The sequence below is a fragment of the Myotis daubentonii genome, chromosome 8 (assembly GCF_963259705.1).
Source record: "Myotis daubentonii chromosome 8, mMyoDau2.1, whole genome shotgun sequence".
Lineage (NCBI taxonomy): Eukaryota > Metazoa > Chordata > Mammalia > Chiroptera > Vespertilionidae > Myotis > Myotis daubentonii.
This window is the reverse complement of record NC_081847.1, coordinates 85982492-86005184: the sequence shown is the minus strand read 5'-3', so window position 1 is coordinate 86005184 and position 22693 is coordinate 85982492. Positions and strand designations below refer to the sequence as shown.

General features: G+C 47.7%; 1 protein-coding gene across 2 annotated transcripts in view; it reads right to left on the bottom strand.

The window, feature by feature from the left end:
* The window catches only part of MAPK4 (mitogen-activated protein kinase 4), a 121404-nt gene extending 121025 nt beyond the window's left edge, over positions 1–379 (bottom strand). Inside the window, exon 1 of one of the 2 annotated variants that reach the window (XM_059707320.1) lies at positions 248–379. The gene's annotated coding sequence lies outside the window, so the exon portion shown is untranslated. Of the gene's footprint in view, positions 1–61; positions 190–247 lie in introns of those variants that run through there. The other variant, XM_059707321.1, reaches the window with a different exon arrangement.
* Positions 380–22693: the final 22314 nt, after the last annotated feature.

Sequence of the window (22693 nt, the reverse complement as noted above, 5' to 3'; positions counted from 1 at the left end):
TGACGCGCGGTCCGCAGGGCGAGGGGTCACCGAGGCGGCCGGCGGTCCTGGGGACACGCACCGCTGGGGAATCGCTGCGCTCGGGTTTGCCTGCTTTTCGCTGGGGTTGTTGGTGTGTTTTTCAGGGAGAGGAGAGGGTGGCAGACAGCGGGAGGTCTCGCTTCTCGCTTCCTCCCCGGCTTCCCCGGAGCCGGCAGAACTCCCGAGGAGGCGGCCGGGGAGGAAGGAGGCGGAGGGAGCCACTTACCACGCGGAGCCCCGGAGCGCGGCGGCCGGCGAGCGGCGCCTTTGTCTGCGGTCCCAGCCCCGGTGCGCGGCGAGCTCCCGGGCACCCGGACAGCCCGGCTCGCCGCTCCCGCTCCCGCTCCGGCGCTGCTCGGGCTCCAGCCCCCGCCGGCGCCCGTCCCCCGCCCCTTCCCCGCCTCTCCCCACCGCTCCCGCCGCGATCAGATCCCGGCCACCCGCTCCGCCCCGAGCCGGCCCCGCCCCTGGCCCGCCGGGCCCCCACCTGCTGCGGCGGCGGCGGCAGGCGAGGGGTGCCCGGGGCGAGGGGTGTCCGGCCCTGGGCAGCCGCTTTCCCATGCGCTCCGCTCCCCCTGCCCACAGCCTCGGGGCGGCTCGGCTTCGCGATCCCGGGCGGAGCTGCGCGGGTGGACGGGCCTTCCCCGACCCGGCCCGGCCCCTCGGATCAGCCTCACCTGCGCGGCCGGCGCCCGCGTTTTCCGGGGAGCTCCTGACCCGGCAGCCTGGCCTTCCCGCGGGGCGCACGATCTCGGAGACCTCTGCCGCCTCAGCGGCCCCTCTGCCCCCCCGCGCCCCGGGAAGGAGAGCCCCTCGGCTCAGCCCCGGAGGGAGGGGGGTGGGGAGCGGGGTCCTCCTCGCCGCGGTGGAACCCGCCTCCCCGCGCTCGGTCAGCACTGCGCTGCTGCAGTGGCCGGGCGGGGGCTCGCGGAGACCAGGAGCTGGCGGGGACAAGGGGCCGGGCTGGGAACCAAGCCCGTGCCCGGCGCCGAGGGGTGGGGGCGTGGGGGAGCGGGGAGACCTGCGTGCGCCTGAGGCGGAACCGGGCGGAGGGTCGAGGGGGTGCAGAGTACAGGAGCCCGGGCCGGGAGTCTGCCTATTTGCACGGCCGGGATACAACTAGCAGATGGGAACCAACAAAACTAGCAGAAGGGAACCGACACTTTGGAAGCCCGAGGAAAGGGAAGCAGACGCCCCTGACACTGGTCACACCTGGTGTTTGGGTGGTGCCTTCCACAGATCCACAGTGGTCCACGCCGATTCGGTGCGTGCGCCCCAGTGGGATGGTGGAGGAGCCACTTCTCCAGGCGGAGAAAAAGGCGATCACCTGAATATTGTATAATGAGGTCATTAGTGGCTTCAGCTGCCCGGGAGCCCTGCTTTCTCCCCACTCCCAGAACATTCCCAGAGAGAACCTCACTTTGACCCTTCATAGGATCTGCTCGGTACTACGTTGCTTTTTCTGCTTCATCCCCCACCGCCAGCACTACCTCCTTCAGAGCCCAGTTCAATAGGTGCACACTGGGTGCTCAATAACTGTTGGAAAAAATTAACCTGTGAGTCCTATTACCGTGCTAATTATAACGTGGGCAAAAACATAAACATTTTAAATTGTGGGCCAAAACCGGTTGGGCTCAGTGGATAGAGCATCGGCCTGCAGACTGAAAGGTCCCAGGTTCGATTCCGGTCAAGGGCATGTACCTGGGTTGCGGGCACATCCCCAGTGGGAGATGTGCAGGAGGCAGCTGATCGATGTTTCTCTCTCATCGATGTTTCTAACTCTCTCTCTCCCTTCCTCTCTGTAAAAAAGCAATAAAATATATTTTAAAAAATTTTTAATTGTGGGATCACATGCATCAAGTAGGTAGGACAATGATGGCCATCTGCAGGGCAATAAATGTTAGCTGTACTTATTATGTAGGTAGTGGGTTATAAAGCATATTATGTAGGTAATGGGTTATAAACCATTATGTAGGTAGTGGGTTATAAATCATTATGTAGGTAGTGGGTTAAAGATTACATGCTAAGTTAGAGACAGTTATCTGAACCTTCCTGAGGAGAACAGGTAGGGATAAGGAGAGAGTGGGTAAAAAGTAAATGTGTGAACATCCATGGCTAAGGCGTTCCAATGTGGCTTCCCCAAAGAGAACACTTTAACGTTCCCCTTCTTAAATTTTCACTGTAAATACGTACTATCAATTTCAGTGGGTGTGCATCAATGTGAACTGTTCTGTGTCGATTTATTCATTTTTACAACAACTTTTCTAGGAAGGAAGAATAAGAGGTCCCAAGGGTGTTCCTTTTATCCACACAGAAAGCCAGAAAGTCAAATGTCACATGGAGCCCACTGGGGTGAGGGCCTGGAGGCGTGGACGGAGGACGTCAGGAGGCAGGAAAGCTCCAGTCTCCCTCCCGGGTGTTTTAAATCAGTGTCTTGGGTCCGTGGAGCTGCCCTTGGGAACAATGCACTTTCCACTTGCGATAATTTATCTCTTCCACTTGGCACCTGGGAAAATGTAATTTTCGCCGTGAGATGAGCATGAGTGAATGGCTCATGCATAGTGAATGGCCATCCTCTCAACTGTGGGACAAGGGTGTGAAACGTGCATTTGAATATCGGAGTCCATGACAGCACAAGGCCAGGACAATGAACAGGCACCCCCAGCACATGCGGATCACATGCAGAGGGTCTCCTGTGGATGTTCTTATCAGGAAACAAATGGGTTATCTCTTATTTTTATCCCCAGGGAAGATTCCTAAAGAAACAGCTGGCCTGGGTAGTGGTCAGTCAGCAGAAGAAAACCACACAGAGCCCAGAGTTGGGAAGGTCCCTAAGTCATTTTAGGACTTCTGTTTTTCTGGGGGTTGGAGGGGGGGGTTGGGGGGAGTGTACCAGCATTTCCCCACTTCCACAACCTGCACCTTGGTGGCTAGGCCATCTGTGCCAACATCTGTGGTGATTGTGGAGGACACAGGGTAGGGAGTTGCTGCATTGAGCAGGAAAATAGCATGCCTGCCTTGCTTAGGGTATTCATATGTAATTTTTTAATATGTTGTTGAGCCCAGGCAGTGTGGCTCAATGGTTGAGCATCCACCCATGAACCAGGAGGTCACCGGTTGATTCCCGGTCAGGGCACAGGCCCAGATTGTGGGCTCAATCCAAGTAGGGTCCATGCAGGAGGCAGCTAATCCATGATGTTTCTCTCTCATAGATGTTTCTGTCTCTCTATCCCTCTCACTTCCTCTCTCTCTCTCTCTAAAAAAAAAAAAAAAAAAAAATGACATATTTGTGTCTCCCAAAAAATCATGTTGAAACCTAACTCCCAATGTGACAGTATTTGGGGGGTGCACCTTCATGAGGTGATTACATCATTAGGCGGCGCCCTCAGGAAGAGAATTAGTACCTCACGACAGTTTACCCTTGAAGACAGTGGTCTAAGAACCAGGAAGCCGGCTTTCAACACTCATCAAACCTACCAGCACCTTCATCTTGCACTTCCTAGCTTCCAGAACTGTGAGAAATAAATGTTTGCTTAAGCCACCCAGTCTACAGTAGCAGCCAGAACAGACTAAGACAACTGTGCTGGCCAAATTCACCTTTTATGACACCCATTGTTGACTTGGCCCAGGTAGAAGAGTGGAGGCAGCTTAGATTTATTAGTTTCCCCACCCCACCTCTTCTACTCCAAGGCAACTTGACATCAGGGCCAATGACTTTGAATGTGGCCTCTCTCCCAGGGGTAAGGACTGGACATATTTAAGGAACCAACTGGCTTCTAGAAGATGAAGTCACCACAACAGGGGCGTATAAATAACCCAGATGTCCTCCTCCCTCTCTTGGGTTGTTCTGTTTGGGGAGAGGTCTCTCTCTCTCTCTCTCTCTCTCTCTCTCTCTCTCTCTCTCCACCCCCTCCCTAATCTATCTAATTTTCTCACCACCACCCCCTTTCTTTCTCTTCCCTCTTTCCATATGTGCAGTCTGTCTGTCTAGGAAGATAGGACAGGCCTGGAGCTATTCTCACAGCCTGACACCTAAGGTCTAGAAATGAGAGGTAACTCCCTTTTCACTTTCACCCCAGCTGGCTCTGGGAATGCCTTTTCTCACTAGCAGGGAGATGAGATCTAAGACACGGGCATGGATTTGGAAGGAAGCAATAGACTCTCTGGGTTTCTTGGTTTTAGCTATGGGCCAGTGACTCCAAACCTACACGTTCACTGGAATTGCCTAGGAAATCTTTACACTGAGAAAAGGGGGCAGTAATTGACAATGACCTGCTTACCAACGTCCGCCCCATTTGTCATATCCTGCCTTCCCCCTCTTATGGGAGATAACACTGGCCCTGTTCTGTTGGAAGTCACCTGCGCTTGTGTGCAAGATCCTATGCCCCATCACTTCTTCAAGAATCTCACTCTAAATGCTCTCCTTTCTCTTTGCTCATCACTTTTCTCTTATTACTGGGTCATAAGCAGCAACTTTCAAATATGGTTTAATGTCTTTCATCTTTAAAAAACAAACAAAACAAACAACAAAAGAGAAGCTCTTTTGACTCCATTCCTCTCCAGCGTCTCTCCCAACTACAAACCTGCAAAACAAAACGCTCCTCTTCTCACTGTCTCCAGTTCCTCCCCTCCATTCTCTCTTTAACCTACTTTCCATTCTAGTCTTCTCGCCATGGAAACTGCTCTCATTAAGGTCATCAGTGGCCTCCATGTCCTTAAATCTAATGATCAGCTCTCAGGCTTTATTTAACTTGACCTACCCAGCATTTGACATAGTTAATCACTCTTGTCTTCTTGAAATATTATTTGAATTTGGCTTTCAGGACACTTCTGGTTTTTATTCAACCTTACTGGCTCCCTAGAGAACAATAGATGCTAGCTACTTAAAACAGCTTGGCAAACAGCATACAAAATGGAAACATACACCAAATTTAGAGGCAAGACAGAGATGCTTGCTATCATCACTATTATTAACATTCTTTTAGAGGCTAAAATAAAGCAATAAGACATGAAAATGAAATAGGAGAGACAAATCTTCAAAATGGAGATACAAAAAACGTCCTTAAAGATGCTATAATTGTATAACTGAAAATGTTAGGACTCCAGGGTTTTGGTTTTTTTCATTTCAAAAAAACATACTAAAATTAGCCTGACTGGTGTGGATCAGTGGTTGAGCGTTAACCTATGAACCAGGAGGTCAAGGTTAAATTCCCGGTTAGGGCACATTGCCCAGCTCACTCAATCCCCAGTAGGGGGCATGCAGGAGGCAGCCAATCAATGATTCTCTCTCATCATTGATGTTTCTCTCTCGCTCTCTCCCTCTCCCTTCCTCTCTGAAATCAATAAAAAAATTTTTTTAAATTCCTACCACCTAGTGATGTCATAGCCATCATAAGGTCATAAAGCAATACATGTCTGTGGTGATGCTGGTGTTAACAAGCCTACTGTGCTGCCAATCATATAACAGTATAGCACATAAGCTTATGTATAGTACATAATACTTGATCATGATAATAAACAACTATATTACAGATTTATGTACTTACTGTACTAGACCTCTTATCATTGTTTTAGAGTGCACTCTTACAAAAAGCAAGTTTGCTGGAAAACAGTGTGTGTGTTACATCAGCAGCAACCTCTACATCTCATGTTTACTGCATCTCTTGATGGCATCAGTTTCTCTTGCACTTAATTTAATTGTTTTGTACAGTAACATGCTGTACAGGAGCAATAGGCTGCAATGCCATCTAGCCAAGTTGTGTGGTAGGCTGCACCATCTAGGTTTGTGTACGTGTACTCTGTGATGTTCACACAACAGAGTCACCTAACGATTCATTTCTCAGAACATATCCCTGTCACTAAAGCAGTGCATGGCTGCACATGCTTACAGAAATCATTGATTTTCCTTGTATGAAAGGTCTCTCTGACAGACCTAATCTCACTTGGGGGGTTAGGGGGGGCCCAGAAAGGCTTCATGGGGAAGCAAAAATTAAGTTGTATGTGGAACCGCAGAAGAGTGGCTGGAGCAGAGTGAACAGTGTGAGAAAATGCCAAGGGAAAGGTGGGAGCCTTTGAAAATGTCACAGGCTGGAGGGCAGGGTGGGCGGAAGAGCGATGGGCCAGAGAGAGAGTCAGGGCTCTGTGGCCCATGGAAGGAATTTCAGCGTTAATTCTAAGCGTCATGGGAAGCCCTTTCAGCATTTTAAACAGGGAAGAGTTGAGCCCCTACTGTGTAAATTACTTTATCTGAAAGGTCTGCAAAAATTGTAACCGTGCAGCAAGGCAGCATTTCCCACAATCCCTTGTCCCTAGCATCATTCGGTGATTCTGGCCACCAGTACCCGCCTCTCCCTGCGACCCTTTAAGTGCTTTCTGTCTTGGAGGTTTCATTAAAATTCTGCAGCACTTTCTCTTTTTTATTTTTTTAATTGATTTTTTAGAAAGAGAGAGCGAGAGAAACATCAATTTGGTGTTCCACTTACTAGTATTTATGCATTCATTGGTTGCTTCTTGTACATGCCCTGGCTGGAGATTGAACCCGCAACCTTAGCGTATGGGGAGGACGCTCTAACCAGCTGAGCTACCCAGCCAGGGTCAATTCTGCAGCCCTTTCAAGGCAAGTCGGTCTGGGTACATATTAGGTATCCAGAGTGGTTTGGGCAGATCTTGACACTCACTGGATTCCCACAAACAAAGCCAACCTCTCAGCCTGCTAAGTTCCCAGAAGTTTCTTGGCTGGTTTGGACCATCCCAGCATTCTCTTCTTTCAACCTGTAATAAGACCTAACTGAAACCCTAACTACATGTTCCCTGCTCTGTCCTCACCTCACCCAGTCGTGTGCTTTTCAAACTATAGCTCAGAACCCATTATGGGCTGTGAAATCAATTCAGCAGAGCTTGTAAGCATTTTTGAAACACTTGAATAAAACAGAAAATATCCAAGTTAGTTGTATATGATGAGAGTATTACTTGGTGACTTTTTATTACAGATATATATGCACATTTGTGTGGGGATTAGGATGTGTGTGTGTGTATGCACCATAGATTACACACCATTAAAAGATTTCTTAATAATGGGTCATAGTAAGAAAAATAACTTTGAGCTTCACTATTCCACTCCCTCCTATCTCTTACTGTGTAGAAACTTGAACTTACTAAGATCTGACTCTTCTGCCTTAACTCATTAATTTCTCCAAGTCATCTTTATTCATCTCCTGACATGGTAGAATACCCTCATGTACAAACAACCGACTATTACGAGAATATATTCGAATTCTTCTCCTAATCTCAGAGCTTACCTTGAGTTTTTCTCCTCATCAGGGCTTATACTTATAAAAGTGACCTATGGTTTCATGAGTAGCTCACACCCATAAGTGCGGTCAGAGCCGAGGGAAGTCTGCACCAAGATAAACCACAGTCGCCTATTGATCATTTTCAATTAAAACCACTTAAGTGGGAGAAATAGAAGCATGAATATAGACAGTTCTTTTGAGAAGTTTTGCCTGTGTGTGAATCAAAAGCTTTCAAATATTGCTGAGCTTTGACCTAGATTTCTCACTTCTGGAGATCTACCCAAAGGAAATAGTAATTAGAGATACTGACAAAGATTTAGGCACAGGATGATAATTGCAACTTTATCTCTAATAGAGAAATGTTGCCAACAATATAAGCAATAGGGAAATTATTAAATAAGTTATGGTATGTCTTCATGATGGGATATTGTTCCAGCCAATAAACATGATATTTTGAAAGAATTTTTTCATGGCATGAAATAATATTCATAATGAACCAAGTAAAATATAACAAGCTATAAAAATATGATTTATAAATGTGTTATGTGCACTCTAGCTGGTTTGGCTCAGTGGATAGAATGTTGGCCTGCGGACTGAAGGGTCCCAGGTTCAATTCTGGTCAAGGGCACATGCCCAGGTTGCGGGCTCAATCCCCAGTAGAGAGCATGCAGGAAGCAGCCAATCAATGATTCTCTCTCATCCTTGATGTTTCTGTCTTTCTCTCTCCTTCTCCCTTCCTCTCTGAAATCAATAAAAATATATTTTTTTTAAAAAAATGTTATGTGTAATATATTATTTATATACAAACAGAAAGGCAGGAAAGAAAAATCATAAAAATATCAAAAGTTATAGGAGAAGCTCTGTTTCATAATCAGGAAACTTTATTTTTTAAAAACAATGACATTAGCTATGAAGGGAGACGAAATGGAGTAGTGACTGTGGGGTTAGCACTAGAAGGACAGACACCTGAAGAACTATGAGGTGTTTTTAATTTTTTAAAAAATGATGTCTATACAGCCCATTGTGTTTCCCTCTTGGATCTGGCTGCCAGAAACCACAGACAGAGATCTGATGTTTAGTCACAAGTATATTACTTTCTTTTCTTTACATATTTGGTTTATCCCCTTTCTTGGGCCCCAGTTTCCTCATGTGCAAAGATAAGAAGGGCCGGGTTGAATAATATAACCCCGTGGGAAGTGTAAGGCCTCCCACGTGGCCCGAAGCCCCTTTGGCCAACAGACACAGGGAGGGGTCAGCACGGCCAGACTCAGACCAGAGGGCTTTATGTGGACTGAAAACCATATGCCGCAGATGGGCTATCATCCCCATCTACTCAGACCACACTGTAGGCTGTCAGTTTGGGAAGAGGAGGGGCAAGACCCTCTTGTTATTGGTACCCAGGTGGCTGCTCTTGTTACATCTGTGGCAGCATCGTGGCAGCCTGGCCGGGAGGAGCCCTGGGAACTTGAGACTTAGGAGGACAAATCTGAGGGACAGACTCTTGGAAAACCCAGACTCGCCCTTTCCCTTTGGTAGCCTTCGCTCTCAGATGGGCTCTTTCCCGGGGGGCACCTCCGTCTCTCAGGAAAATCTGAGGAAGGCCTCCAAGGAGCACGTGTCACAGGAAGGACATAATCTTGACCTACCAGAGCATACATCTAAGTCCAGCCTTTTATGGTTCCTGGCTGTGGTATCTGATTTTTTTCCAGGATTTGAAGTTTCTCGAAAGGAATACATTGCATTCTGAGTTGGGTTTCCATACCCTAGCCGAGCACTGCCCAACAGAACTTCCTGCAAAGACAGAGCTTCCTGCCCAATACAGGAGCCGTTAGGTAGGCACAGCAGCAATTGAACACTTGAAATGTGGCTGCTGTGACTGAAAAACTGAACTTTCCATTTTATTTCATGTTAACCCATCTAACTTTACATGTTAAAAGTCCCCGTGCAGCTGGGAGTTCCCCTATGGACAGTATAGGGCTAGTCCTTACAAATCCTAAAGAAGTCCCTGTAATTCCTAACGCTGATCATATTACTACAACATAAGTCCACCTCCCCTGCATGAATTCCGAACAAATGCCATCTCAACAGCAAAATGACGCATTTCCTATGGGCACAGACGTAGTTTGCTCTTTCTTCTGACTCCTAACCAATGCCAGCACAGAGTACTCCGGGGAATACTTAACCATTAGGATTTATTAAGGTAGACGGTGTCAGGGAGAAGCAAAGGGCAATGTTCAGCCAACACGGGAGCTTCCTGCATTCGCCTTCCTCACCCCACCCCTGCGTCTGACCTCAGTGGATCTATTCTCCTGTCCTCGTCACACCACCACCACGTGGACATTGCTCGTCCGGAAGAAGCTCCTGACAATACTTAGCTTCTCTGTCCCTGTGTTTTTCATCAACCACCACAGACTCAGCCAACACTCAGCACCTGTCATTCTTTTTGGCACAGACACACTGTTCAGAGGCCTGTGAGACGGCGGAGTAGGTAACTCCAAGAGACCATCCCCTCTACAAAAACAGGGAGTAAACTGGCAAAAACTGGCAAAGTCAATGTTATTGAAACTCTGGAAACTAGTCCAAGGTTTATAACAACCGGATGGATACTGAATCAAGAAAAACACACTGCATCTCTGTAGGAAACCTCGGTAGCATCTTAGCTTATCCTGACCCCGCTCACCTCCCCCTCTGTCCACCCCCCACCCCCCGTCCCCTACTCAGCAGCAGTCTTGAAGATGGAACCTGCTTTATGGGTGGGTTCCTGGTGCTGGAGGAAATGAGCAGACCTTGCTCTCAAAGAATTGTGGTTGTTTGGTTTGACCTGGCTGGTGGCTCCCCAAACTGGCACAAAGAGCTTGCTTCCCTTTAGCTTAGCTTGGAACTCTCCCTGAGTGGACAGACAGCTACCTGGGCCGGGGAGTGGGGTGGTAGTGTGCTGGGGTCCAACCCCAGCAGGTCCAGGGGTCCCCAAAGGTGTGGACGGAGTCGGCGAAGAAGGAATGACATGGAGACAGCGTTCAGTTGATCAGCAGCCTAGCCAGGATCTCCAGCCAAGTTCTGGTCTGGATCTCCAGCCAAGTTCAGTTCAGGATCTCCAGCGAAGTTCTGGTTAGGATCTCCAGCGAAGTTCTGGTTAGGATCTCCAGCCAAGTTCTGGTTTGGTTCTCCAGCCAGGTTCAGTCACCAGGTTCTAGTCAGGTTCTCTTGCCATGTTCTATCCAGGTTCTGTAGGTTCCCCAGCCAGGTTCTGTAGCCAGGTTCTGTCCAAGATCTTTTGCCATGTTCTCTCGCTAGGTTCTGTCTCTAGGTTGTGTTGCCAGTTTCTGTCCAGGATCTTTTGCCATGTTCTCTCCAGCGAAGTTCTTCTGTCTCTAGATTCTGTGTAGGTTCTGTGTCTAGGTTCTGTGTCTTGTTGTCTTGTTACATCTGTATTTATACCAGTTGATTCAATCCCATCAATCTCTATTCCAAAGGTTAGGGCGTTTCTTATCTCCATTCCAGGGAGTAAAGATTATGTAGCTTAAGCATGATTGTTCGTAGTTAAAGTGATTAATTACCCGCCTGGCACTTAGTTAAGGGGTTTTATTCCCTCCTTAACTTCAGGGGAAAATCCCTACCTGGGGAAACATCCTTTCTTAGAGAGGTGACCTTGGTTAAAACACATAGTGCCAAGAAGGTGAGCAAACATATTAAGAACAGTATGCCATATATGCCAGGTCCCTTGAAACAGCAAGGATGGACCGGCTCCCGGCAGTAGTGAGCATTTTTCACAAACATTTAAAGGCAAATGTGTTAGCCACTGCTGTCGGAGCAAGGGATAACAGGTAGGCATACATTGCACAAACAAAAGGCTAGGGAGGAAGGATGGGGAGTGAGGTGCTTCAGGAATAAGGGTTTTGAGAAGTTCCCGCCAATTTCTGGGAATCTAGAAGACCACCCCCATGCCCAGGGCAGGGTATCTGCCTAGAAAAGACCAGAGAGGCTCTAAGCTTTCACCCCCTGCTGACCTTCAGGCCGCACAAGCGGGCGTGAAGCCTAATGCAGAGTTGTAAACTGCTCATCTGCAAAGACTTGAGTATTTTTATGGTTTGAGTTCCAGGCATTTCAGGAAATTTCTGTTGAACCATTAGCTGACTATTGAGTTAATAAAGTAGACACTTCAGTGGGCACACATGACAAAGAATGCACCTTTTAGAAATTAGTTCAAAAAACTCACTAAGCAAACCAACAGGAACCACAAGCATCAACAGCAAACAAACCCTGAGGAGGGAGGAGGGCCTGACTTCCAGAGTTGGTGCTTTATGACATTCAGAACGTCTGGTTTCCAGCGACAACAAAGAAGTATGAAGCATGAACCTAAACACGGGGGACGAGGAAGTCAGGAGTGACTGCCTGGTGGGTACAGGGTTCCTTTCAGGGGTGATGGAATGTTCTGGAATTAGACAGTGGTGGTGGCTGCCCAACATTGTGGACATAGCGGAAACCTCTGTATTGTACATTTTCAAGTGGTTAAAATGGTGAATTTTATCTTATGTGAATTTTACCTTAAAAATACCAAAAAGCACACAAAAGTAACAGACTCTCTACAAAATGGATGTTTAAGCCGTATGCTGGGACTTTGCTTTGATACAGTTTTTAAAAGTCATTTTGCAACTTTTCTCTTTTGCCTTCAGACACACACCTCAGTAATTCCAGATCGCCAGGTCCATTACATGAGCTGGTCTGTCAGTGGAGGCCTGTTTCTGGGTGGCATTTGCCATGGGTCCTGTCGGCAGGCTCAGACTGTCCCATGAAGCACACGTTTTGTTCCAGTATCTCCCAGACTCAACAGTTCCCAAGCACGACCCTGATTTTTCCCTTGCTGTCTCCCTCCCGCCACCTGCATTAGCAAAGGGCATGGCCCCATCCATTTGGGACAGCTCCCTTACACTATATCTAATGAACCCCCACATCTGGATATTTGACCTCCACAACGGCTTTCAAGTCTACTCACTTCCTTAGTCGTCGCGCCACCACCTCTGTTCAAGGTGCCACCACTGCTTCGCGGCGCTGTTATCAGACACCCCCAGCTGTTCTCACTCGCCCCATGCTCCCGACCCTTCTCAGTCTATTTTCCACACTCAATCCCTTCGCATTTTTAAAATGCAAATCTAATTCTTTCACTCCCCCATGTGAAGCCTTTAATTGGCTTCCCGTTACTCTCAGAACAAAATCCTCAAGAGTTGGAACGGTCTGCGAGGCCGTGTGACCTGGCTCCTCGCAGCCAGCCTCCTTGCTGACTCATGACACTCCTGTCATGGGAGCCTTTCTGTTTCCCTCCACCTTAGGGCAGTCCTATACATGCTCGTCTCACTCTAGAACATTCTCTGTCCTCTCCTCTCTGTACTACCGAGTCCCACTCATTTGGGGAGCTTAGATGGAATGTCACTTCCTGAAGGCAGTCTTCCTGGCCCTCCCAGGCTCAGATACGGTTCCCTGTCTGGGCTCAGTGCCCAGGGCTCTCTCTTTTATGTGCCTCTTCCTCTTATAATCTCTGCGATCCATTGCTCAGTGTTTGATGCCCCCAATAAAATGTGAGAGCCCTGAGGGCAGGCCTGTCTGGTTTGGTGCTCTAGCCTCAGTACCAATCACAGCTCCATGGGCACGGCAGGCGGTTACTACATATTTGCGGACTTAATATTATGAAATGCAATCAGGTCTCACAGATAGCACCTTGCTAATCAGTTGGCGCCTCAGTAAGAATGAGTTGACAGCCGGTCCGAGAAAGAATGCACCCCGCGCTTTGAGCTCCATGCTCCTTATCACGGGAGCAGGGTGGGGCGACGGGAGCGGGCGGTGCAGCCATCGCCAATGAGCTCTGTTCTGAGCCAGCCAAGTATATTCAGGATCCCAAAGAACTGTGGGTGAGCAGTCCTTCATACACAGCAGTCCCAGGACAGCGGAATGCAGGGAGTGAATTACTCATTCTGGTTCAACTTGACCTTCCAGACCAGGTGTTCTCAACCTGTGGGTCGCTAACCCCTTCGAACGACCCTTTCACAGGGGTCACCTAAGACCATCCTGCATATCAGATATTTACATTGCGATTCATAACAGTAGCAACATGACAGTTATGAAGTAGCCACGAAAATAATTTTATGGTTGGGTCACCACATGAGGAACTGTATTTAAAGGGCCAGAAGGTTGAGAACCACTTTTCCAGACTGTTCAATCAATTCAGGGTCTTTTTTTCTAGATTCTCAGGTGCCCCAGGTGGCCACCCCCAGGACTTCAGGTCCTGAAATCCTTCCTGTTTTTCTTTTACCTCCTTTCCCACAGCCTCTGAGTCCTTTTCATTGCTTTGTTCCTTCCATAGTCCCCACCCATCCCAGTCCACCTCAGAGCCCCATATCTCCCTGTGGTAGGTTGCAGTTGTCAGTCATGCTGCTTTGCCCAAGTTCAGTGTTCAGTGAGGTCTACCAGTGGTCAGGGAGAGGGGCAGACCCTCACTGTGGTCTGATCTCAGGGCAAGAGATGGGTAAACAATCAGATTTTTCATCCTGCCAATGTTAACCCCCTGCCAACTTATTTTCTGGACATTATAAAGAAAACATCTGTTTTCTACTCTGCCTCTAGTCCTATTACCAGAGACCTCCTCTGTTATTTTAGCTTCAGGGTGCACCAGGCAGGATCCCCAAAGGCGAGATAGAGAACCCATAGAGCAGTGGTTCTCAACCTTGGCTGCACATTAGAATCACCTGGGAATCTTTTTAAAATCCTGATTTCTTGGCCTCATCCTCCGGAAATTTTGTTTCTTTGTTATGAGGTGGGGCCACAACATTAATAACAAAGAAACAGAATTTCCGGAGGATCGGGCCCAGAAATCAGGATTTTAAAAGGATTCCCAGGTGATTCTAATGTGCAGCCAAGGTTGAGAACCACTGCCATAGAGACTGGGTACCAGAAGGAGTGGCAGCCGTGGCGAGAAGTGGGAGCTGTTATAGGAGATGGAGGGAGGCTCAAGACAACTTCCATTGACCTCACAGGCTTTCTGAGAATTTGACATAGTTCTGTTATTTCTTGCAAAAATCGGGTATCAGAGAGAGAGACTGCAAAATTATTTCCATAAACTCTGAAATGAAGAATGATGTGCTGGCACTGACAGGGAGAAATAAATTCCTGACTCCTTCCTCATGCGCTGCAGCTTCCTCCATCAGACTGCAAGCCTCAGGCTGCAAAGGGCCAAACAAACCTGGGTCAGGCCACGTGGTCAGCAGTGAGTGAAGAGCGTGTCTTAAAAGTGATAAGTTGGTCTGAGTGCCTGAGCCTCCCCGCCTACGTAGGCCGCATCCTGGGGGAATGAGAAGACCCGGGAACAAGATGCATCAATCCATACCTTCAGAGGACCTCGGAGAAGGGAAGAGGTGCCAGGAGACTAGAAGCAGGCTGACTTGGATGTCAGTTCAGATGATTAAGGTCATAGTTTGTGGGCATTGAATGTAAAGGAAGAGATGATCATAGGACCTCCATGGAAACCCTAACCCCATTTCCTTCTGGGATGCTTGGATGGGAAACAGGATTATACAGCAGGTAGTGCAACTGGGTTTCTGCAAAGTATCAGATCCCATGAACACCTAAGAGCATCCGTGTAAAAACATCTGCACCGGGACATGGAGGTCCAGGGACATTCCTCTGGCTCTCGCTTCAGCCTGCTCCTGTCCCCACACTGTCACCATTAACTCTAGTTGTCCGTGTACTGACCCCATATTTTTTTATATTTTCCAAAGGGAAAATTTAGTAGAATTCAGTAGTGATAAATATAAGGTCCTGTACTTTGGTCTGAAAAGCCGAAGCTGCACATCTATGACAAGAAAGGTATGGTCCGGCTAGAGTGACACCATGAACCTCTTAAGAGTTAATAATGATTTGCCTCATTCCGAAAGGATCCTTGTAGCAAGGGACTGTGTGATGGCTATCTCCACACTGCACCTCCTCTGCTCCCCCTTTGATATGAGTCTAATAACTTAATCACTGGATATCGAGGGATCTGCGCATGGATCTCAATTCTGGTACAGACTGTTCCCATGGAGCTTCAAAGTGAGTTGATTTCCTTTCCCAAGGACAGGACAGGAGCACCTCTGTCTTATGCATTTGTCATCGAATGACTAAGTCAAAGTTAAACAGCCAAGAATTCACACCAAAGGGAACAATGGACAGAAGCCACATCTAAAGAAGCCCCTTGTGTTCATAGCATTCCTAAGAGTTTAAAAGCACTTTTCATCCATCTCACTTGATCCTCTTCTGCACAGTCCTCTGAGACAAGCCGGGCAGGTGTCTCCGGCTGACTGATGGGGAATCAAATAACCTGACATTCTTTTCTTTGCCTACTTTCCTGCCAAGGCCCCCTGGCTTCTCAGTGTCAGGGCTGAGCCCGAAGCCAAGTTGCCCTGAAGCCAAGTTGCAACTTCAAGTTCAGCTCACACCGCACATGAAACCATAGGGCATGTCTGTGTGCACAAAATAAATAGTTAAAAACCAGATAGTCTTATGAAAAGGAGTGCCCTGTGTATTTGTTCAATTCAACAACTATTAGCTATTACTAGTTAATAACTGTTAACTGTGTAAAAAAGCCAATTCTGTGTCGATCACTGCTCCCTTTGTGGGAGTGGGGCCCCCTGGTCCTTCTCTCTCTGCTTCTTGAGTTGGTTTGGGGTTTGATTTTTTGACTCCTTCCTCCCCTAGCACTGTCCTGGTTTGCGACCTTTTCTTATTCCCCTCCCTGGCCAAGCCTAATTCTGGTCTTTCTGAGAACACTGATGTGCCAAGTGTGCAAGATAAACCTTCAAACTCTTCCTCGCCATTGTGTTAGGTCAGTGCTCCTCCGAGTGTGGTCACCAGACCAGCGACATTCTGGCCATCTGGGAATGAGCTATCCGCCCACATTCCCAGGCACCAGCCTAGATCTACTAAGTCAGAAAGTCTGGGGTGGGAGCCCAGAGATCTGTGGGAGTGGGGCAGAGTTTGCCCGTCCAAACTGTGCCTTTTGGGGGTGTTGATTACGTCAAGCTGGTTATTTTTCAGAAACAAAAGACTCAGGGCAAACCTTTAACCTTCCCCCTGAAAGGATTTAGATAGAGAACCTCCTCCAGAAAGGGAGTATCCTCATAGATAACTACAGTGTAACACGGAGGAGTGTGTGATAGGCAGGAACCTAGCAAGGCCCACTGATCAAACTCCTCTCTTGTTAAAGATGGCCCAGCACAGGCTCACTTACCGTACGTTGCTTCTGCACATCCATGTGAGTTGCCTTCCTACCCTTTGCATTCCTGATCCACCATCCCCTCCCCCTTCACCTTAGCTCCAGGTGGCAGCTGAGCCACAACTGCCCATTGTGTCCCTAGGTCCCATATTCTTACAGAATCCCCGTATGTCATTAAATTTGATTCTTTTTCTCCTGTTAATCTATCCCATGTCGATTTGATTATTTTTTTAAATATATTCTATTGATTTTTTTACAGAGAGGAAGGGAGAGAGATAGTTAGAAACATTGATGAGCTGCCTCCTGCACACTCCCTACTGGGTATGTGCCCACAACCAAGGTACATGCCCTTGACCGGAATCGAACCTGGGACCCTTGAGTCTGGAGGCTGACACTCTATCCACTGAGCCAAACCGGTTAGGGCTGTCTATTTGATTATTAAACCATCCAGAAGCACTAAGCGGGGGAGGGGGAGAAATCGCCTCCTCAACACACAGTTTTATCAGGTTCTCCAGGTGACTCTGATGCATGTTCAAGTGCCAGACCCTCCGCTTTAGAGAATTAGGACAGACACAGAGTGATATTCTTCTCCTGGCCTAGTTCCTGCCCCTCCTTCAAAGGCCAGGTCACACGCTGCCTCCTCTTGCCACCTGTCCTGCCTGCTTCCTTTGGCCTCACCCTCCATACACCACTCGCTGGATTCGATCCCGCTTTGTATTGATTTTTCTTCCTTATCTCTGTGTTTGTCTTGGTTCTCACAGCCAAAGCTACCTGGCTGGACACTGGAACTCCAGTGTAAAAACCCAGTGTTGACCCTGCTCTCAGGACACCCAGCAGGAGCAAGCATCACACACACACACACACACACACACACACACACACACACACACGCACCCCTTCTCCTGTGATGTCATCAGGCTACAGTGCGTGCTGGGCTTTTCCGTAGCCAGGACACACCATCTGTTCAAAGGCTGCTCTTGTCTTACTGCAGATTCTTCTGGGAGTCCCAACTCTGCTCCTCCTCTGACCTGTCCTCCTTTCTCCCAGGGAATGTCTGTCATTCTCCTGTACCTTATGACCTTGGCAGAGAGCCCCTCTCCCTGCTCCGTTGAAGGCACAGATGATTCCTGCTCCTGCTGGAGGCATCATCTCAGTGTGTTACCCAGCCACCCCAACCACATTCCCCCACCAAGTGTTCTAGATGCTTCTCCAATAACAACCCGTTCTTATCTAGCTCACACTCTGTTCATGTTTTATTCTATCTCCTGCCTCTGCCAAAACTCAAGGATGTATCCTGAACAGATGCATATCCCACTCTCTTTTTTTAAAAATTAAATCTTTATTGTTTAGATTATTACAGTTGTTCCTCTTTTTTCCCCCCATAGCTCTCCTCCACCCAGTTCCCACCCCACCCTCTGCCTTTACCCCTCCCACAGTACTCATCCATAGGTGTATGATTTTTGTCCAGTCTCTTCCCACATCCCCCACACCCCTTTCCCCCCAAGAATTGTCAGTCCACTCCCTTCTATGCCCCTGGTTCTATTATATTCACCAGTTTACTCTGTTGTCATCAGATTTTTTATTCACTTGATTTTTAGATTCACTTGTTGATAGATATGTATTTGCTGTTCATAATTTTTATCTTTACCTTTTTCTTCTTCCTCTTCTTAAAGGATACCTTTCAGCATTTCATATAATACTGGTTTGGTGGTGATGAACTCCTTTAGCTTTTTCGTATCTGTGAAGCCATATCCCACTCTCTTAACCTGCACCCTTCCTTTTCCGTCAGTTCACAGCCTCCGCCCAAGCTTCATTGACACAATGTCCTCTTTGATGGGTTTTTCTGGCTTTCCCCTTCTGATCACGGTAGCCAGCCAGTGATAACTATGCAGATGTGGGATCAGCTGTGGGCAGCCTGTCCAATTTCCCACTGTAACTTCCATCAAGTCAAATACAGTCATGTGTAGACCCACGGTACTTAGGAAATGATGCTGCCTAAGACAGCGGTTCTCAACCTGTGGGTCGCGACCCCTTTGGTGGTCGAACGACCCTTTCACAGGGGTCACCTAAGACCATCCTGCATATCAGATATTTACATGACGATTCATAACAGTAGCAACATTACAGTTATGAAGTAGCAATGAAAATAATTTTATGGTTGGGTCACAACATGAGGAACTGTATTTAAAGGGCCAGAAGGTTGAGAACCACTGGCCTAAGAGATTAACGTATAGAAAATACCTATTCGGGACAAAACGCTATTATAAGAGCTTTGCAAATAATATTTCCATAGCATTATATAATAACAGTAAATAAATAAATCTTACCAATATATAATTTTAAGGGGGGCCAGTTGCCTATTTTATCCACTCCAGGCACAGTGTTGTGACTGTAATAGGGTAACCAAGTCCATAGAGCTCACACAACATCCCTGGCTGCTGTGTGAATATCGGGACAGTCTAGACCAGATGCATTCTGGATTCTGTGATTGACACTAGGATGCTCATACAGGCTGATGATGGGATGTGCTGGCTTTCCAATCGCTCTTAGGTGCTCTGCCGTGTTCCTCCTGTGGGCTGTGAGCTCGGCCTCTGTGTCCGATCACCGGCACTGAATGTGAAGCTTCTTCAACAAAGCCTCGGCTTTTTCCTGTGTTTTCTCCATAGGTGGGCTTTCTGGAGCCATCTCTTGGCTAAACAGAGGCAGGGTTTCAAACTGGACATCGTGAAGGAACCTTCTGGGGTACCCAGGGCAAGCCTGCTAGCAATAGCTACAGCCACTGTGGGTTGACTATCGATCGTGAGTAGGATTCGATGGTTTGACTGACCTTAGTTATTTCCTTCTTAATCAGTGTTGAGGATCTAGCTTGTGGTAACTTCACTAGTTTTGGCTTCAGTGTTTTGTTTTGTATTGTTTTGTTTTTCAAAGACATGCTTGGTAGCAGACACCGACAGAGTGTCCAAAGAGAACTTCATTATTTTGGAAATTAAGAGCAGTGTCGGGAAGGATTCTTCAGTGAGTTCCGTGGAGAGGCTTTTCCAGAAGTTCTGTGCTGGGCCAAAAAGCAGTCGGTGAAAAGGCAGTCTGGTTTGGGCAGCTGATGGCCACGTGATCACGCGCCCCAACGTATGCTGGTGCTCCAGGTCCACTGGAGGGGACATTCTTCTGTAGGCCTTCAGATGCTTTAGAAGACTCAATGCCTGCTTCATCTGAATGTTGGGTATTTTTTTCATCGGCTCTTTCGATAACTTTCAGGACAACTTCGACCATTTCAAAGTCGTAGGGGCCCACCTTACGGAGTATCCCACTAAGATTGATGACCAAGTCTGTGGTGCTCATCAGCAAAAGCACCATTTCCAGGGCTTTGACCCGGCTGGTTTCTTTAACTTGAGGCTTGACATCAAGGACTGAGCACCATACTCTTCGAAGAGCATATGTTCATGGGTAGAGAGGTTGATATGTAGATTTTGATGTGGCTGCCTAGAAAGCGACTATGGAGGGAGCCATGAGTTCTGACCCCTCCCTCCAGCGCTTTCTCACAAGGAACTGTGGACGAGCTTGGATCAATGTAGCCAAGACCATGTCCTGTCGGGCCCAGTCTGGGAGCTGTCTGTTGTGTCTGACACAGCCGTGGGCAAACTATGGCCCGCGGGCTGGATCCGGCCCGTTTGATATGAATAAAACTAAAAAAAATAAAAAAGACCGTACCCTTTTATGTAATGATGTTTACTTTGAATTTATATTAGTTCACACAAACACTCCATCCATGCTTTTGTTCCGGCCCTCCGGTCCAGTTTAAGAATCCATTGTGGCCCTTGAGTCAAAAAGTTTGCCCACCCCTGGACTCTGACACTATGTGGGCCTACACCACCACTATATTGAGATGCCTATTTCATGCATTAAGCCAAAGCCTCAATAGTGAGTTTCTCACTAAAATATGTAAGTAAACTTCCCTTTAACCTCAGCTTTTATCAAGTGGTTTCCACATAGGCTGATGCCACCACTAGCTTCTGGGAGAAGCTGCTGCCTGCTGCCATGATAAACTAAGCGGGCAGTGCCTCTTGCTTGTCTGATGTGGGTGATTTGTGTCTCTGTGTTCTTTGCTGGCTGCGTCCTCTCTGCAGGGCCAGAATTTTTCTGCATGTGGTGGCAATGAGTTAAGTGTTTTAAATCTCTTCTGGGGAGAAGAGTAATTTCCTGGGTTGGAGAGGGATCCCCAGTTACTCAATTCTATGACACGTTCTGTGAGATACCATTGAATGTCCTTAGGGGTAGCCATAGGGCAATATTGCTTCATTACTGCTTGCCCAGCATTATAAGGATTCTATTGGATTTTTCACTAAGAGGTATTACTGACTCTGTTATTTAGATGAGGAACTAAAGCTGTTCTGTGATTTGTCCAAGATGGCCCAGCTCATGTGAGGCAGATCGCGGTCCAAATCCACGGTCCTTCTACTCAGACGCGCTGCTCCAAGCCTTGGGTAAAGGGAGGCATCACTCTGCTCGTCCACCATCTGAGCTCATCCTGTGCTGCTACGCTTTGACGGTCAGCCCCACCTGGGCCATTTTTACCTGGACCTCATAGACCTCAGTGTTCCTTCTACATTTGAGATTCTCAGAGCTGACTTACTCATTGGGTAGCATAGAGGTTAACTCCATGGAGTGAAACGAAGCTCTGTAGGTTGAAATCCAAGCCTGCTATTTTGTTTATATTTGATCAAGCAATGAGACCTTGGGCAGGCTAATCACCTTCTCTGGGCTTCTGTTTCCTCTTCTGTAAAATGACGACATAAAAAGAAATTTAAAAAACCCCACAAAATAATAATAACAATTGACTACCTACCTACGCATTTCAGATTATGAAATGTGAACACCTTATGTAGTTAAAGCACTTAGGAAAGTGCCTGTTACACAGATATATGTGCTATTATTTGTATTGATCATTTTCATCATTTCTTCCCCTTGCCTTCCTTCCCTCCATGCCTTCTCTTCTGTTCCAGGTCACTCTACTTCCTTCTTCATGTTCTCTCATTTACCTGCTCCTTCCATAGTATCTTCAACCCAATTTCTCCTGAATGAACTTGATTCTAACTCTCTTCTTAATTGTGAACCCAGGGGTCAACTCCTTTCTCTTGCCTGTTTACTTCTGTATCAAAATACTCTTTGCTCCATGACAGTAGACCCCAGTGGTGTGGACCCCAGGTGGGATGGGGAAACAGAAGACCTCAGTTCAGGTCTGAGCTCTGCCACTTAGAGCCACTGGATCTGGAGGGACATATTTAACGTCCTCAGCCTCTGGCCTCAGGAGGAGGTAAACACGTCTCATTACCACGAGATGGGTTGCTCAGCCTCTCCGCTCCACGGCAATTCCTCCTTGCACATCCGTGAACCAACAGTGAATAGTGGCCTTCTGAATAGCATGCCTCGGCCCAACCCCTCCCCACGAACGTATCCGCTGGGTTCCATGAAGGCTCTGACATGGCAGCGAGCAAGTCTGGGGACGAGAGCCTGCCTCCCATTACACTGCTGTAACCCTGCACGCAATGCCGCTCCTCCTGAGCCTCCTTTATTGGAGAGTGTTACAATTCTCTATTCCTGACCTCCAGCGGGCTCCCTGCAGGGAGTCACAGGCCTGGTATTTGAGAGGCAGGGAGGAAACCAGAACTTCGTATTAAATTGCCTACCAGGCTGATACCCCTGAAGGAGTTCATTCTAATTTCCATTTCCTTAATATCCAGCTAAAATCTGAAATCTGCTTTTACTGCACTTTTCACGGAGGTGAGGTGCTATTCTTGTTACCTGGGAGGGCTGGCCGCTGTGCTGCAGTTACATTAGGGAACCATTTCCTTTTGTGTTTAGCTCCTGGCTTCCTGGGCCGCCTGCCTCTGCCCTCAGGGCATGGGCTCCTGGGCTCCGTGACTGCCACGCTGGCGGTGGCGATTTTCCTCCTTTGCTCTTTATTTATTGCCGTGGATAGTTTCCCATTAAGCTTCATCCATGGAATTACACTGTGGCCTCCTGAGTTTCCCAGAAAAAACGGCTCTTTCTTGGGAATGTATCTATTAGATCACTCTGTTTGAAGGTGTAACGTGATTTTTTACATCATTTTCTGGTGATTTTAGAATTGAGTCATGCTATTAGG